Genomic DNA, 12598 nt, shown 5'->3' with positions numbered 1-12598 from the left:
GGTTTAGCAAGCTCTCCGGACACAATCGGGGGCAAGCTAACTATGCACGGGGTGAGCTGCTGTCTGAGTGGATAACCGAGATGAGAGCCGGCGTGCTCAATGAAGCCAGTCGGGTGTTTACATTCGATAACCGTAGAGGCCAAAGCGATATCGATGTGACAATCGTCAACCAAGCTGCGACTATGTGGGCCACATACGATTGGGAAGTGAAGGAATGGGACACCAGCGATCACAACATGATCCATGTTGTGGTGACGACTGACCCGAACGACACAGTTGAGCCCATTGCTCCTGTGCCGTCATGGAAGCTTTCCAATGCGCGCTGGCGATTGTTCGAGGAGGAAGTGGTAAGGGAGATTGCCGAATTACCGGAAGACATCGCCGAATCGCCGTTGGACAACCAAGTGTCTGCACTGCGCTCTGTAGTGCACAGTGTGTGCGACAGAGTGCTGGGACGCAGCACACCGAGAGCCGCGAGAAAAGTAGTTTGGTGGACTGCCGAACTACACTCCAAACGCCGAGAGGTCAGGAGACTGAGGCGAAGGCTCCAGGACGCTCGTCGGCATGAGACCGACGCAGCAGAGGAACTTGTGCTCGCGTTGAGGATCTCCTCAGCGCAGTACAAGAAGCTCATCCTGAGATCGAAGGAAGACAACTGGCGACGCTTCGTGGGAGAGAACAGAGATGATCCATGGGGGCACGTCTACAGGATTTGCCGAGGCCGCAAAAAGAGCACGGAGATTGGATGCCTTCGAACGGATGGTAGGCTGGTCGCAACATGGCGCGACTGTGCGGGTGTGCTCCTTCGCAACTTCTTTCCTGTTGCGGAGACGAATGCACACATTGCCATCCCGATCGAGGCTCCACCGGCCCTCGAAGCTTTCGAGGTTGATGCATGCGTCGCCAGGTTGAAGAGCAGACGCTCTCCTGGCATGGACGGCATCACAGGTGCCATTTGCAAGGCATTGTGGCGTGCCATCCCTCAGCACATGACAGCGATGTATTCCCGCTGCCTGGAGACAGGGTATTTCCCAACGGAATGGAAGCATCCCAGGGTGGTTCCACTCCTGAAGGGACCCGATAAGGACCGGACCGATCCTACCTCATATCGGGGTATCTGTCTGTTGCCAGTGCTGGGCAAAGTGCTTGAGGGCATCATGGTGAATCGTCTGAAGGACACCATTCCGGATGGCTGCAGATGGCAATTTGGCTTTCGCCAAGGACGTTGTGTGGAGGATGCTTGGAAACACGTCGTGAGTACTGTTTCGGCCAGCCGGTCGAAATACGTGCTCGGAGTCTTCGTGGATTTCAAGGGAGCCTTCGACAACGTTGAGTGGAATGCTGCACTACGCCGCCTCCTTGAGCTGGGATGCCGAGAAGCAAGCTTGTGGCGAAGTTTCTTCTCCGGCCGGAGTGCGAGCATCGTCAGTAGGCATGGAGTAGCCACTGTTCCGGTGACAAGAGGTTGCCCGCAGGGGTCCATAAGTGGTCCGTTTATATGGAACATCTTAATGGACGTGTTGCTCCAGCGCTTAGAGCCCCTTGGTGCGCTCAGCGCGTATGCTGACGACTTGCTCCTCCTCATCGAAGGGAATGCCCGATCAGAGCTCGAACAAAAAGGAGGTGAGTTAATGTCCATCGTAGGCGCTTGGGGAGTTGAAGTCGGCGTTGCCGTTTCAACTAGCAAGACGGCGATCATGCTGCTCAAAGGCATACTTAGACGGCCGCCAGTGGTACGGTTTGCTGGAGCAAGCCTGCCATATAAGCGCAAGTATCGGTACCTAGGCATCACGGTCGGCGAGCGGTTGAGTTTTCTCCCGCACATCACGGGCTTGCGTGATAAGCTGACCGGAGTCGTAGGGGCATTGTCGCGCGTACTGCGGGTCGACTGGGGACTCAGTCCCCGCGCAAAGCGGACAATATATGCCGGACTCATGGTGCCCTGTGCACTATTTGGTGCCTCGGTTTGGTCTGTCGTGACGACGACGCAAGTGGTTGCCAGGAGGCATCTGCTTGCGTGCCAAAGGATCGTCCTGATTGGATGCCTACCGGTATGCCGAACAGTGTCCACCATGGCACTGCAAGTACTAGCCGGAGCCCCCCCGTTTGATCTGGCTGCCAGACGCCTGGCAATCAGCTTCAAGCTAAAGCGTGACTACCCGCTGGAGGAGAGCGATTGGCTGTACGGCGAAGATTTGGCAAATCTTAGCTGGAAGCAGAAGATGGCGCGACTAGACGAAGACCTGTTGTGCGAGTGGCAACGCAGATGGGATGATGGTGACTCCCCAGGACGGGTGACGCACCGCTTCATCCCGAACGCAGGCTTCGTCTACAGCGAACGAAGGTTTGGCTTCACGCTGCGCGCTGGGTTCCTGCTGACGGGCCACGGATCGCTCAATGCATTTCTGCATGGAAGAAGCCTTAGCGACACGCCAGCATGTCTATGCGGCGCAGAACGCGAGGATTGGCAGCACTTCCTATGTGCTTGTCCCCTCTATACAGACTTGCGAGACCTCGATGGACTTGGAGTGCAGTACACGGATGGCGACTGGACCTTCTCCGATGTGACGGCTTCTCAGGAGAGAATGCGGACTCTCGACAGGTTCGCCGGACTGGCGTTCTCCAGGCGACAGCAGCTGCTGAATGCGCAAGCGGCGCACGGGCTGGGTGGATTCCCTATCCAGGCCGGTCGGGGCTAAAAGGGAGGATCGAGCTGAGTCCTTAAGATCGGTACCACGGGTTGTGCAGTTCCAAGGCTGCACATTGAGGTCGGCCCCCTAGTGGGAGTATCGTGGTGGCTGTGGTTGATACCCAAACGTTACGCGGGGAGAGCCGCTAGGCTCCTCGTGGAGTTGCGCTCTCAACCGGGTGCCGAGACCCATAGATCGGAAGACGTGTTAGATACACCTCGCCCCTCACCAAGGGGGATTGTATGCCCGACCAGGATACTTTCAATTGGTACCAGAAGAGTCGCTATGTACATAGCTATAGCTTCTTTTTAGGGGCGCTAACTGGCGCATTGTACCAGGTTCCTGCGTATGTAGCGGTGGTGCGTGATGGCGTGATATATGTAAATATATCGCACTAATCGAGGCTAAGCTGCAGATAAACATTAGACGCCGTGGTTGAAATCCCTCCCTGAGGAACCGCCACGTAAAATAAAGCTGAGAGATCAGATTCATTCTGTCCCTATCTACTCGGTTGCTTTCTACTCGGTTGCTTTTTGACTGCCATTCGAAGCAGACGTGTTTTTCAAGCGGTCCGCTATACCGTCGTTCGAAGAAAGTAAAAAGTGATTTTTCCAAGTGGAAAATACATCAAAATTGCCGCGAGATCACGCGCTGTTCGTGAGTGAAATCGGGAGTTAATTTGGTGAAAGAACAAGGCAGATATTTGCAAATTAATATTTGCAAAATAAACGCTAAAAACAGCCACGTGCGGAACCTTAGTTCGACAACAGGTTCGAATAGTTCGACAACAAGTCGGAATAGTTCGACAGCACGTTCGAGTTCGAAGCTTTGGTTGGAAGCTTTGGCTCGAGTTCGGAGCGTTCGGTTCGTGTCTCTGCTGAGACTTTGGTTCGAGTCTCCACTAAGTGCCGATTAGTGTTGAGTCACGCCAATAGAGGGAGCCACAACTCGCCGGGCTATGGAAATAGAGACGGAGGCCGACGCCAGCGACACTAGCGTGGCTAGTGTAGGGGCGAGCTCGTCGTCGAGCGTTCCCGCCCGCAGGCGGGGTCGGCCGAAGTCCTCAGCCGTCAAACAGGGAGCCAAAAAGATCGGGCTTGGGATTGGGCTAGCTGGAGAGCGGCCGATCCCAGCCGAGAGATCGCCGCCAACGTCGCTCCCCTTTGAGCAGGCTCCATCCACCTCTGCCGCTGCCGCTGCCGCTGCCACCACCGCTGCCAGTACTTCTGCCGCCGCTGCCACCACCGCTGCCGCCACCGCTGCCGCCACCGCTGCCACCACCGCTGCCACCACCGCTGCCACATGCCCGGCAACTGCCATTGTCGCGGCAGGTTACTCGGCCATCATCGCAGAAATGTCTGCAATAAGGATGGCGGTGAGCGAGGCTGTCCTGAAGGGGCTGATGCCGCCCGAAGCCTCAATGGAAATCCTCGTCGCGACCAACCGGTACGACGAGTTGGTCATGGCCCTGGCTGGGGAAAAGGTGCGCCTGGAGGAGAGGGCAAGGATGCCGCCTCCACCGAGACCCGCTGCTGCTGCCCACACGGGCACCAATGCCGTCACAGCCGCTGCGTATGCGACAGCCTTCCCAGGCCTGCCCGCACCGAGCGCCGTCGCTGCACCGATCCCAAAGCCTAGGGATACCTGGTCTGCTCTAATAAAGAGCAAAAACCCGGAGGAGACCAGCAAGGAGCTAGTGGAGCGTGTCAAGAAGACCGTGGTGCCGACTCTTGGAGTCCGCGTCCACGAGGTTCGCGAGCTGAAGAGCGGAGGAGCGATTATTCGCACCCCTTCAGTGAGCGAACTGAGGAAGGTAGTGGCCAGCAGCAAATTCACCGAAGCAGGATTGGAGGTGAAGAAGAGGCCGGAGACCAAGCCTCAGGTCGTGGTGTATGACGTGGACACGTCCATAACACCGGAAGAGTTCATGGAGGAGCTCTTCACAAAGAACCTGGAGGAGACCATGACAGCCGCGGAGTTCAAAAAGTCGGTTCACCTGGGCAGTAAACCCTGGTCGGTCACCGACGGCGCCACGATCAACGTGACGCTAGAGGTCGACGCAAAGGCACAGGAGGCGTTGCGCGAATGCGTATACATTAAGTGGTTTAGATGCCGCTGCCGCTCCTTGGTCAGAACATACGCCTGCCACAGATGTGCAGGCTTCGACCACAAGGTGTCGCAATGTCGCCTAAAGGAGAACGTGTGCCACCGGTGTGGACAGAACGGCCACAACGTTGCACGGTGTCCCAACCCCGTGGACTGCCGCAACTGCCGCTTCAAGGGGTACCCTGCAGCACATTCCATGCTGTCAGCGGCGTGCCCGATCTACGGAGCGGTACTGGCGAGGGTGCAAGCTAGACATTAATGTTTAGCTTCATCCAAGCTAATTGTGGCCGTGGCCGAGCGGCTGTGATGGAACTCGGAGCCATCATGCGCAGCTCTGGCCGTCAGTTCGCACTGGTCCAGGAGCCGTACGTCGATGGAGCAGGGCGGATTACCGGCCTTCCTTCTGGAATGCGATTTTTCCAGGACCGCCGAGGAAAAGCTGCTATCATCGTCGACGAACCGGACGCCATCTGCATGCCAATGGAGACCCTTACCACGGATTTTGGAGTATGCGTCAGAGTTACGGGAAGATTCGGCTCAATCTTCCTATGCTCCGTGTACTGCCAATTCGACACCGACTTGGCGCCGTACCTCAGGTACTTAGATGCGGTGCTGCTGCTGGGCAGCCGCACTCCTGTCATCTTTGGGCTCGACGCGAACGCAGTATCCCCAGCGTGGTTTAGCAAGCTCTCCGGACACAATCGGGGGCAAGCTAACTATGCACGGGGTGAGCTGCTGTCTGAGTGGATAACCGAGATGAGAGCCGGCGTGCTCAATGAAGCCAGTCGGGTGTTTACATTCGATAACCGTAGAGGCCAAAGCGATATCGATGTGACAATCGTCAACCAAGCTGCGACTATGTGGGCCACATACGATTGGGAAGTGAAGGAATGGGACACCAGCGATCACAACATGATCCATGTTGTGGTGACGACTGACCCGAACGACACAGTTGAGCCCATTGCTCCTGTGCCGTCATGGAAGCTTTCCAATGCGCGCTGGCGATTGTTCGAGGAGGAAGTGGTAAGGGAGATTGCCGAATTACCGGAAGACATCGCCGAATCGCCGTTGGACAACCAAGTGTCTGCACTGCGCTCTGTAGTGCACAGTGTGTGCGACAGAGTGCTGGGACGCAGCACACCGAGAGCCGCGAGAAAAGTAGTTTGGTGGACTGCCGAACTACACTCCAAACGCCGAGAGGTCAGGAGACTGAGGCGAAGGCTCCAGGACGCTCGTCGGCATGAGACCGACGCAGCAGAGGAACTTGTGCTCGCGTTGAGGATCTCCTCAGCGCAGTACAAGAAGCTCATCCTGAGATCGAAGGAAGACAACTGGCGACGCTTCGTGGGAGAGAACAGAGATGATCCATGGGGGCACGTCTACAGGATTTGCCGAGGCCGCAAAAAGAGCACGGAGATTGGATGCCTTCGAACGGATGGTAGGCTGGTCGCAACATGGCGCGACTGTGCGGGTGTGCTCCTTCGCAACTTCTTTCCTGTTGCGGAGACGAATGCACACATTGCCATCCCGATCGAGGCTCCACCGGCCCTCGAAGCTTTCGAGGTTGATGCATGCGTCGCCAGGTTGAAGAGCAGACGCTCTCCTGGCATGGACGGCATCACAGGTGCCATTTGCAAGGCATTGTGGCGTGCCATCCCTCAGCACATGACAGCGATGTATTCCCGCTGCCTGGAGACAGGGTGTTTCCCAACGGAATGGAAGCATCCCAGGGTGGTTCCACTCCTGAAGGGACCCGATAAGGACCGGACCGATCCTACCTCATATCGGGGTATCTGTCTGTTGCCAGTGCTGGGCAAAGTGCTTGAGGGCATCATGGTGAATCGTCTGAAGGACACCATTCCGGATGGCTGCAGATGGCAATTTGGCTTTCGCCAAGGACGTTGTGTGGAGGATGCTTGGAAACACGTCGTGAGTACTGTTTCGGCCAGCCGGTCGAAATACGTGCTCGGAGTCTTCGTGGATTTCAAGGGAGCCTTCGACAACGTTGAGTGGAATGCTGCACTACGCCGCCTCCTTGAGCTGGGATGCCGAGAAGCAAGCTTGTGGCGAAGTTTCTTCTCCGGCCGGAGTGCGAGCATCGTCAGTAGGCATGGAGTAGCCACTGTTCCGGTGACAAGAGGTTGCCCGCAGGGGTCCATAAGTGGTCCGTTTATATGGAACATCTTAATGGACGTGTTGCTCCAGCGCTTAGAGCCCCTTGGTGCGCTCAGCGCGTATGCTGACGACTTGCTCCTCCTCATCGAAGGGAATGCCCGATCAGAGCTCGAACAAAAAGGAGGTGAGTTAATGTCCATCGTAGGCGCTTGGGGAGTTGAAGTCGGCGTTGCCGTTTCAACTAGCAAGACGGCGATCATGCTGCTCAAAGGCATACTTAGACGGCCGCCAGTGGTACGGTTTGCTGGAGCAAGCCTGCCATATAAGCGCAAGTATCGGTACCTAGGCATCACGGTCGGCGAGCGGTTGAGTTTTCTCCCGCACATCACGGGCTTGCGTGATAAGCTGACCGGAGTCGTAGGGGCATTGTCGCGCGTACTGCGGGTCGACTGGGGACTCAGTCCCCGCGCAAAGCGGACAATATATGCCGGACTCATGGTGCCCTGTGCACTATTTGGTGCCTCGGTTTGGTCTGTCGTGACGACGACGCAAGTGGTTGCCAGGAGGCATCTGCTTGCGTGCCAAAGGATCGTCCTGATTGGATGCCTACCGGTATGCCGAACAGTGTCCACCATGGCACTGCAAGTACTAGCTGGAGCCCCCCCGTTTGATCTGGCTGCCAGACGCCTGGCAATCAGCTTCAAGCTAAAGCGTGACTACCCGCTGGAGGAGAGCGATTGGCTGTACGGCGAAGATTTGGCAAATCTTAGCTGGAAGCAGAAGATGGCGCGACTAGACGAAGACCTGTTGTGCGAGTGGCAACGCAGATGGGATGATGGTGACTCCCCAGGACGGGTGACGCACCGCTTCATCCCGAACGCAGGCTTCGTCTACAGCGAACGAAGGTTTGGCTTCACGCTGCGCGCTGGGTTCCTGCTGACGGGCCACGGATCGCTCAATGCATTTCTGCATGGAAGAAGCCTTAGCGACACGCCAGCATGTCTATGCGGCGCAGAACGCGAGGATTGGCAGCACTTCCTATGTGCTTGTCCCCTCTATACAGACTTGCGAGACCTCGATGGACTTGGAGTGCAGTACACGGATGGCGACTGGACCTTCTCCGATGTGACGGCTTCTCAGGAGAGAATGCGGACTCTCGACAGGTTCGCCGGACTGGCGTTCTCCAGGCGACAGCAGCTGCTGAATGCGCAAGCGGCGCACGGGCTGGGTGGATTCCCTATCCAGGCCGGTCGGGGCTAAAAGGGAGGATCGAGCTGAGTCCTTAAGATCGGTACCACGGGTTGTGCAGTTCCAAGGCTGCACATTGAGGTCGGCCCCCTAGTGGGAGTATCGTGGTGGCTGTGGTTGATACCCAAACGTTACGCGGGGAGAGCCGCTAGGCTCCTCGTGGAGTTGCGCTCTCAACCGGGTGCCGAGACCCATAGATCGGAAGACGTGTTAGATACACCTCGCCCCTCACCAAGGGGGATTGTATGCCCGACCAGGATACTTTCAATTGGTACCAGAAGAGTCGCTATGTACATAGCTATAGCTTCTTTTTAGGGGCGTTAACTGGCGCATTGTACCAGGTTCCTGCGTATGTAGCGGTGGTGCGTGATGGCGTGATATATGTAAATATATCGCACTAATCGAGGCTAAGCTGCAGATAAACATTAGACGCCGTGGTTGAAATCCCTCCCTGAGGAACCGCCACGTAAAATAAAGCTGAGAGATCAGATTCATTCTGTCCCTATCTACTATCTAGCGAAACCACAGCCAAGGGAACGGGCTTGGAATAATTAGCGGGGAAAGAAGACCCTTTTGAGCTTGACTCTAATCTGGCAGTGTAAGGAGACATAAGAGGTGTAGCATAAGTGGGAGATATTAGATTTCGGTTTGGTATCGACAATGAAATACCACTACTCTTATTGTTTCCTTACTTACTTGATTAAATGGAACGTGTATCATTTCCTAGCCATTATACGGATATATTTATTATATCTTATGGTATTGGGTTTTGATGCAAGCTTCTTGATCAAAGTATCACGAGTTTGTTATATAATCGCAAACAAATTCTTTAATGAGAAAATGCATTTATGTATTTTCAATTTGAAAATTTGGTATAACTCCAATTACTCAGGTATGATCCAATTCAAGGACATTGCCAGGTAGGGAGTTTGACTGGGGCGGTACATCTCTCAAATAATAACGGAGGTGTCCCAAGGCCAGCTCAGTGCGGACAGAAACCACACATAGAGCAAAAGGGCAAATGCTGACTTGATCTCGGTGTTCAGTACACACAGGGACAGCAAAAGCTCGGCCTATCGATCCTTTTGGTTTAAAGAGTTTTTAACAAGAGGTGTCAGAAAAGTTACCATAGGGATAACTGGCTTGTGGCGGCCAAGCGTTCATAGCGACGTCGCTTTTTGATCCTTCGATGTCGGCTCTTCCTATCATTGTGAAGCAAAATTCACCAAGCGTTGGATTGTTCACCCATGCAAGGGAACGTGAGCTGGGTTTAGACCGTCGTGAGACAGGTTAGTTTTACCCTACTAATGACAAAACGTTGTTGCGACAGCATTCCTGCGTAGTACGAGAGGAACCGCAGGTACGGACCAATGGCACAATACTTGTTCGAGCGAACAGTGGTATGACGCTACGTCCGTTGGATTATGCCTGAACGCCTCTAAGGTCGTATCCGTGCTGGACTGCAATGATAAATAAGGGGCAATTTGCATTGTATGGCTTCTAAACCATTAAAAGTTTATAATTTATTTTATAAACGACAATGGATGTGATGCCAATGTAATTTGTAACATAGTAAATTGGGAGGATCATCGATCACCTGATGCCGCGCTAGTTGCATATAAAAACATTATTTAATACAATGACAAAGCCTAGAATCAATTGTAAACGACTTTTGTAACAGGCAAGGTGTTGTAAGTGGTTGAGCAGCTGCCATACTGCGATCCACTGAAGCTTATCCTTTGCTTGATGATTCGATATATATAAATTTATTCTTTATATATGAAAATTATTTTTATATATTTATATGAATATATACCTATAAATGGTAATATATATTTATATATAGATATATATTAAAAAGAATATATTTTATATAAATATGGATAAATTATTTATCCTATATAAATTACGTTGGCTTGAATATGAATATAATGTTATATTATAAGTTTGTTATACTTAATTACATATGAAATGATACTTATAAAAATTTTATTATGTGAACACACGAAACATAGTGTATATGCATATGTGCAAATGTGAATGTATATATGAAATAATATGAATGCAAAAAGCATGGAGTGATCGTATATGGAACTTGGAAGTATTTCTAATATTGGAATTTAATGATATGTGATATGAATGCAAGAATTAAATAGTTTGGTATATAAAATGTGATAATATTATTGGGTATGTGAAATGTTTCCCATATCCTAAAAATTATAACATGAGCATGATTTGATTATGAATACAGAAAATATAAAGATATATTTTATATACATATGTACAAATATATGTATATTTGGAGTGGTCGTTTGTGGAACTTGGAAGTATTTCTAATATTGGAATTTAATGATATGTGATATGAATGCAAGAATTAAATAGTTTGGTATATAAAATGTGATAATATTATTGGGTATGTGAAATGTTTCCCATATCCTAAAAATTATAACATGAGCATGATTTGATTATGAATACAGAAAATATAAAGATATATTTTATATACATATGTACAAATATATGTATATTTGGAGTGGTCGTTTGTGGAACTTGGCAGTATTTCTAATATTGGAATTCAATGATATGTGATATAAATGCAAGAATTAAATAGTTTTGTATATAAAATGACAATATTATGGATATGGGGAAACATTCACCATATCCTTAAAATTATAACATGAGCATGATTTGATTTTGAATAGAGAAAATATAATGATATATTTTATATACATATTTACAAAAATATATGTATATTTTTGACATTGTGTTATAATGAATAAAAATAACAAATAACGCCGAGGTGTGCTATAAAATATCAATATTAGGTTTTATATGGATATGGATATGGATATGGATATGGATATGGGAATGTTTCTCATATATAATATAACATTATAACATAATCATAATGCGATTATAAATATAGAAAATATAAAAATGTATTTAATATAAATAGATATATTACGTGTATATGTGAAATTAAAGCAAAGATACCAGCTGATATGATATTTTTCATGTAAATGAATGATGAATGTAATAAAAATAATTAATTTAATTTCATATGATATGGGGAACATACTAAGTCGGCAATGTCTGTTTATTTTATATGCGTATATATATTTTTCTTAATATATATGAATAATTTTGAAGTGATAGTATAGTATTTTGTATTAAAATACGAAAAGAAACTATTTTTAAAAGGTACTCTCAAGTAAAAATACCCGATTTGCGGAAAGCGTGGCAGAAAACCTATATAGGGAGTGGTAGTCTCGTGCATGGTATATTTCATATGAAAATTTTATAATGAAAAATTATTAATTTATTTCATATGATATGGGGAATATACTTAGCCGGCAATGTCTGTGTATTTTATATGAATATATATATATTTCTTAATATATATGAATAATTTTGAAGTGATAGTATTGTATTTTTTATTAAAATACGAAAAGAAACTATTGTTAAGAGGCACTCTCAAGTAAAAATACCCGATTTGCGGAAAGCGTGGCAGAAAACCTACAGGGGTGGTCAAAAGTATTTACACAACGAGTTTTTTTTGCATGTTCAATTTCAGGAGCTTTTCCTGTGGTTGTTGAAAGCTAAATAAAAAAAAAAACTTTAGGCCAAAAAGATTGATCTACTAGCAATTGAATGAGAGAAGAATTGGAAAAGATAACTGTTGTACGAATAAGGAGAAGCAAATTAAGTGATGCTTATCAGTTGTCAAAATTATTTACACACATTTTTAATGCTGCAGAAGTATTTACACAAAACTTTAAGTTAATTTTTTATTATGATTTAATGATTTTTTTTTTAATTTGTTGGATGAATAATAATAATAATGATTAATATTTTGTAATTCCACCTTTGGCATCAATAACTGCTTGCAACCTGGCTGGTACTGATTCCACTAAGTGGCGAGCATATCCAAGTTCCAATTTCGACCAAATTTCCTTTACTTCCTCGATGGTAACGTCGCGTTTTCGGTTTTTATCAATTGTTCTTTGTCCTTTAATAAGCGACCAAACATTTTCTATGATATTGAGATCAGGGCTCTGCGCAGGCCAGGGAAGAACAGCCACATTGAGATCTCGTAAAAATTTTGTAGGTGCCGATCCCTTGTGGCATGGAGCATTGTCTTGCTGTAAAATCCAGTCGGAGATGGGAAATAGCCTGTCACCAGACACAAAAGCATGTTCATTCAGTATAACAAGATACCGGGTCTGATTCAGAGTGCCTTCTATTGGAACAAAGTCTCCAAATCCGTAGTAAGACATGCACCCCCAGAACATCACTGTGCCTCCACCAAATCTGTTTAATGGTTGCACTGCACTTTGTTTTTTTGCTTGTCGTAGATGCATAAATCTTTTACAGAATGAGCCTTGGAACTGGAAAGCTACTTCATGTGTCCATAAAACATTGTACCAAAACTCCTTTGGTTT

The sequence above is a fragment of the Drosophila pseudoobscura genome, unplaced genomic scaffold (assembly GCF_009870125.1).
Source record: "Drosophila pseudoobscura strain MV-25-SWS-2005 unplaced genomic scaffold, UCI_Dpse_MV25 Unplacedtig00000044, whole genome shotgun sequence".
NCBI classification, from domain to species: domain Eukaryota; kingdom Metazoa; phylum Arthropoda; class Insecta; order Diptera; family Drosophilidae; genus Drosophila; species Drosophila pseudoobscura.
Note: the sequence above shows the minus strand (reverse complement) of the source record.